Source organism: Eumetopias jubatus, unplaced genomic scaffold, assembly GCF_037043125.1.
Source record: "Eumetopias jubatus isolate StellerSeaLion01/CBP00866 unplaced genomic scaffold, mEumJub1_p1.0 scaffold_7, whole genome shotgun sequence".
Classification (NCBI taxonomy): domain Eukaryota; kingdom Metazoa; phylum Chordata; class Mammalia; order Carnivora; family Otariidae; genus Eumetopias; species Eumetopias jubatus.
This window is the reverse complement of record NW_028274813.1, coordinates 68,250,369-68,257,399: the sequence shown is the minus strand read 5'-3', so window position 1 is coordinate 68,257,399 and position 7,031 is coordinate 68,250,369.

Here is a 7,031-nt window from a genome sequence, read left to right as displayed (position 1 = left end):
TAGGAACAAAATTTACACTTTTGTACAATGATGTAATTTTGAGCACTTAAGTGCCATGCAATAGGTATCTCTTTCTTACTCTGCCACTCTTCTGATTTCCTCAAAACAAACAAAAACAGAGAAATCCAGAAAACTGGTGGAATTTATCTACCATCACATGAGACTCTCAAGAATACCTTAATCCACATTAACTCATCTTGACCTCAAAGTACTTTTAAAGCTAAGAAAGAGGTTTGTTTTTTTTATATTCCTTTTTTGCTGTTGCTTTTTATTGTCATGACAGCTAATAGGCTTATATTTTTTGTTCACCCTTTTCCTGTTCCATTTTGTACAGTTAAAACTCATGTCTATCAAAATAATAAAATTCTAATATTGACAGTTCCAACTCCTGGAATGTTTTAGACTTTCCCCACTGAAGTATTTGAGTTTCTTTTTCATTATGTACATGAGGGCAGGAGCAATTTTTTACTCATTTACAACCATGACCTCCACAGCTAGCTTGGATCTTGTTATGTATCAGGTGCTAAGTAAAAGCTATTCAGTAATGTATACATCTGGATATTAATAAATTATATGATCACTAGAATTCTTGTTTTAATTTCAAGCATTTAATCAGGCTTGTAACTGTAAAATAACCAATCTGTCAGTAGTCTATTGCTGTATCTTCTATGATTTATCATCAATAAATATGAAAAGAAATTAAAATTATATGATTTTTAGTTACTCTTTAAAATCTTTAATAGATTTAAAGGTCTGTGCTCCTTAGCAAGTCTATTATGAATTTAGTGAATACTTTATCAAGGAAAAACAACAGCAGGGCATTCCTGGACTTATTTCTCCAAGAGAGAGGTTCTCTTTTAACTTTATTTGCTTCAGTTTGCAGATTTCAAATGTCCTCCCTTTTGTAGTCATTTTGTTTTATACTACAGAATGTTTTTTAGATTATTTCATGTAGACTTGCACTAAAATAACATTTATTTAAGAAGAGGGACTGATGAGACATGGATCAAATATAGTAAAGAGTCATAATCAAACCTAGTTCGTTAAAAATAAAAGTAAACAAAACACACATAAGTAAAATTTAATGTTCTCATACTCCCTGAACCTAATAAAGCTTTGAAAATGAGAACTAAAAAAATTAAGAAGTATAGAAAAATCAAAGTCAATTTTGTGAATGTTTAGAAATAAAGAATATAAAAAATAAACTTTCAGTTAAGTGAAGAATGAAGATAAAATTTCTGTGTCCCCCTGTAGAAGCAGTTGAAATTTGAAGTATAGTTAATTAAATGTGACATTTTTTTTCCATAAGCCTAATCCAAATTTTATATTCCAAAGGAAGAATAAAATTGAACTGAAGTTGGAGAAAATCATAGAGTCACAAAGCAATTACAATATATAAAAATATAGAATATTATCTCATATAAAGCAATATATATAAAATTAATAATACAATGAAAAATTATACAGTATAATCTAGTAACTCATTTAAGAATAAGTACAGTGGTACACCACAGAGTTTTAAAAACAAAGATCTTTGTTATGTACCTATAGAGTTTGAAACTCAAAGTGAAACATTCTGCACATTTCATATTTTCTGCATCTTCATGCTTACTGAAATACCACTTCTCCACTAGGAAGATAATGTATAAATGTAGAAATACATTCCTTTTTCAAATTCTAAGTCATAGAGCTGGTTTGTTTGTTTGTTTGTATCTTTAACTTTGCTTTCATTGAAAAAAACTGACTTTTCCAACAATAATAAAAATATGTGGATGGGGTTATGTTTCAAGCACAAAATGCTAAATATTTGACTGCATTTCTTAAATTCTCCTTTCTCCCCCCCAATGCTTTAAAATAGCAACAATGAATTTAATTTTGTAGCTTGATATTATAAATACATGCTCGTTTAGCAGTTCAAAAGAAATAGAAGGTTCTGAAAAAATAATCTATATACTGTTTTCATCCCACTTCCAACCCACCCATTCTCCCTCTCCAACCTACCTTTCTAATGTTGTTAATTGCTGTTTATATAATTCTATATGTTTCTTTGATTATATAAACATTTATGCATACAATATTTAATTGATATTATATACCTATTTTCAGGCAATAATATGTTATACTCAATTAGAAATAAACACTTATTGCCATGGCAATAGTTACAATGAAAATCTGTATTTTCAATTCAAAGAACACAATTTCCCAGTTGCATTCCCAATAGTTCCTCAGAAACAGCCAGTAAGAATACTTACAATTTATTACTTCTGCATAAATGACTGCTTCTGTTAGGGAACATAAAATATAATATATTGAAATAATAGGTATGCTGGAGCATTGAAGAAAGTTTCAGCCCAAAACTTAAAATCACAAAGGCAGAAAATAGAAAAATTAAAGCTTAGCTACCAAGGTTATCAACATTGCATGTATTATAAAATGAAGTTCAACCAGAAGATGCTGAATTGCTGAGCAATTGCATATGCAGGTCTTCCAAATTCAAAGTAACTATATAAAGACAAATCAGCATTTCTTTAAAAAGGTACATGATTTGTAATTTAGATTTTTAAACAATAAAATGTTTATGTTTGTTTTTGTAGATATTAACATAATTTTTTAATGTAGCAAGTGCATGGAAAATTAATACAATTTCCAGCAGTTCCTATTATTTTTTTTAACATTTTAGAATTTCAAAATAGCAGTCATGCAGAATAGGGGAAATCTAGTTAAGATTTAAATGTTTTGAAATGAATAAACATTGAATAATTGTTTAGGGTATACATACATGGAGATTTTATAAAATAATTATATATTGAGAAACTTATCATCCTATTGAAATGAATATCATCTTTGGAATAATAAAAATGATTAGTAATAACAAATATCTATTTTCCTGGTTCTATAACTCTAAATTGACTAAAGAAATAACATTGAGAATTCTTACTCCCAAATAGACTTTATGTTTCATAAGTCTTTAGGAAGCTTCTTATAGCAAAGGAGGATTCATTGAAAATTATAAAAGCAAAATACATATGCATACATAAATAAATTTATAATTTATTGAATATATAATTGGTTGAATTTATGTTTATTGAAAAAGTACCATCTGCCAAGTATTAAGTGATATACAGGGTAAGGTGAGGAACAAGGAAGGAGTCTAAGCTCTGGAATCTTATACAGGTAGTCAATATTAGGAGATATGGATGGAAATGAACAAAATGTTCAAGGGTTTGAAATTTCTAATTTCCATGTAGTCCTCAGTCTAATGAAATGTTATTGATAATATCACATATCACTGGGGGATGTGATATGCATTTTTCTTTTCAACATTTTATATCTCTTTTTTGGCAGTCAGTTATTTGAAAGAAGAGATCATGTCCCAAGAACATAATACAATAGTCTCTCATTTTACAGAAACACTAAATAGTACATATAACAATAAAAATACATGTGACATAAACTTGCCTTTTTTTTACAGTTCTTTATATTCAGCATATTTTCTACCCAATCAGTTGGTACTTCCTCTTTCTAATAAACTCATTCTTGATAAGATGTGACAGATGACATATGCTACCTATCCCAGGGAAATTTCTATTTTTAAAATAAAAGAAGCTCTTCAGTTTCCTGTTGCCCAAATTTTACAAGTTCCTATGTAGTAACTTTCTCAACCAAATTTTGAAGTAACCCAAGAGTCATTCCTATAAAAGAAACTTAACCAATGCATAAATAAATCACTCAAAGTGGATTTCAAGATTTTGTACAGAAATAAATAAATAAATACATTAAATAAATAAATAAACAAACAAATGTAGAGGCAGGGCTCTTTACAAAATCCCTCATATCAAGCCTGTGAAATCCTGGCTACTCTACGAACTGATAGGGTCAGTCTATCTTGTTTTCTTCTAAGAGGGAGGTCATAAAAAAGGGCATTCTATAACCAATGAACCCAAGCTTGCTAGACAGAGCCTAATCAAAGTTCAAATCTCCCAAAAAAGTAGTTAGAGCAGAATGGGAAAAATTAATGACAGGTCTTCAATACTGAATTTGTTCATTTTGTGTCCATTTAACTCCTGGGCTACATAAACTGTGACCATTAGTTTTTTGGTTTTGTTTTTGTTATTTTTTTTCAGTTTCTTGCGTATGGTCCCATTTATCAATCATTTAGATTCCACAGCGTTTAAAGTTCCATGTCATATAGTGGTGAGCACAGCAAATAGTCCCTGCCCTCAAGGAGTTCACAGTTTAGGTCAAAGCAGTAAGAAAGAAATGTACTTAGAAGCCAATTCGCCAAATGCAGTGATAGGAGTATAGATCAAGGTTATCAAACCTAGTGTGATTTATTTAGTGCTTAATTTATTTTATTTTTAAATTTTTATTGTTATGTTAATCACCATACATTACATCATTAGTTTTTAATGTAGTGTTCCATGATTTATTGTTTGTGTATAACACCCAGTGCCCCACGCAGAACATGCCCTCTTTAATACACAATGGAATATTATGCAGCCATCAAAAGGAATGAGATCTTGCCATTTGCAACGACGTGGATGGAACTGGAAGGTGTTATGCTGAGCGAAATAAGTCAGTCAGAGAGAGACAGGTATCATATGACCTCACTGATATGAGGAATTATTAATCTTAATTTATTTTAAAGGAATATTAGTTCTTGAGTTTTTTTAAAAAAAGGCAGTATTTGAACTAAGATTTGAATGCCTGTAGAATTTAGGTGAGTACAGAGTGGGCAGTATAAGGAAAAATAAGGAGGAAGAAAGTCCAGCAAGAAGTGAGCTATGAGATTTAAGATCTTAGAAATAAGAGAGAGCGTGATGTGTTCAAGAAATTCTGATGTTTAGGAAGTACATGATAAGCCCTGAAGTTATTCAAGGTATAAAGAAATCCTTGAAGAATGATGGAAGCCTACCCGCAAGGACACACAAGAGTCAGCAGCTTGAAAGGGCCCCCACTGGCCAAATCTGAGACAATTTTGGTAACAGAATACATAATGAAGTATAAGGGATTATAACTATAAAATAAAATAATATTCCATGACTCCATTATTGATATATACAAATGAAGAAAGAAAACTCTTCCTTGAAGTATAATTTCAAATAATAAATGTAGAAAGCATGATGAAATTAGAAAAATAACTATTTAAAAAGTGCCATAGCAATACTTAGGCAGGATTCATCAGTAGATATTACATTTAATAAGCAAAAGTATCATAATATATTTACATATTATCAAAATACATCCTTGTAAGTTATCTATTAATTCAAAGAGAAAAATAAAGAAGTCTCACAGCAGTTAATGCAGTGAAATGAGCAGTGTGTACATAACCTGCAATGGGACAAATCAGTATTATATGCCTCTTGATATGGTATCCCTTGAGGGATACAATATCACCTCTATGCTATTTCTGCAAAAAATCCTTAATCTATACCAAGTCATGATGACATCTCATGGGATTCCAAAATGAGGGACATTGTACAAAATGACTTATCTATACTCTGTAAAGTATTGAGGTCATGAAGGATACCTAAGGAAATGTTCCAGATTAAAGGAGAATGATGAGACATGAAAACTATTTATCAGATGTGATTCTGGATTAAATTCTGACTAGATCATTATTCTCTTTTCTTTTTGGTATTTGATTAAGATTTATATTACATCGTTGTTAATTTCCTGAGTTTGATAGTTATATTTTGTTATATAGAATGTCATTGCTTTAACTCATTTTGAAGTATATACAAGTAAAGTAAGATTATATTTAAAACCCATTTTCAAGTATTTCAGGGAAAATAGAATAATAAAGCATATGTGTCAAAGGTTACCATTTGGAGAACCAGGAAAAGAGTGTATAGGAGGCTCCTGGCTGGCGGTTGATGAAGCATGTGACTCTTGATTTCAAGATTGTGAGTTCAAGCCCCACATTGGGTGTGGAGCCTACTTAGAAAAAGAAGAAAAAAGATTATAGAGCAAATCTTAGGGCTATTTTCGCTTTGCTATTTTATAACTCTAAAATTATTTAGAAATTATGGCTATTGTTTAAAATTTAAAGAGGGGACGCCTGGGTGGCTCAATTGGTTAAGCGACTGCCTTCAGCTCAGGTCATGATCCTGGAGTCCCAGAATCAAGTTCCGCATCGGGCTCCCTGCTCAGCAGGGAGTCTGCTTCTCCCTCTCACCCTCCTCCCTCTCATGCTCGCTCTCTATCATTCTCTCTCTCTTAATAAATAAATAAAATTCTTTTAAAAAATAAAAAATTAAATTTAAAGAGAGAGAGAGAGAGAGAGAAGCAAACCATAAGAGACTCTTAACTATAGAGAGCAAACAGGGTTGATGGAGGGAGGTAGGGTGGGAGATGGGCTAGATGGGTGATGGGTACTAAGGAGGGCACCTGTGATGAGCACTGGGTGTTATATGTAAGTGATAAATCACTAAATAAAAAATAAATAATAAATAAATATAAATAAACAAATGAAATTAACATCAGCTCTAAGCTTAAATTAATGCCTTTTAAGTCACTTGCAATGCCAAATTTTATGTTATTTTCTATTAGAGGAAAATGATATATTCATTACCTATTAAAAATTCTGCAATTCCTTATTTCCCTTTTGCTGCCTATTTTTTATTTTCCTATTTTTTAATTAAAGTATCATTGGCATGCAATATTATATTAGTTTCAGGTATACAACAAAGTGATTTGTCATTTAATGTATTACAAAATGCTCACTACAAGTGTAGTTGCCATCTGTCACCATACAAAGTTATTACAGTATTATTTTTTTAAGGTTTTGTTTATTTATACATGACAGAGAGAGAGAGAGGCAGAGGGAGATGCAGGCTCCCCGCAGAGCAGGGAGCCCAATGCGGGACTCAATCCCAGGACCCCGGAATCACAACCTGAGCCAAAGGCAGATGCTTAACCGACTGAGCCACCCAGGTGCCCCGTTATTACAGTATTATTGACTATATTCCCTTTGCTGTACTTTTCATTTCCATAACTTATTTTTCATTTTTGTTTATTTTTATTTTTGT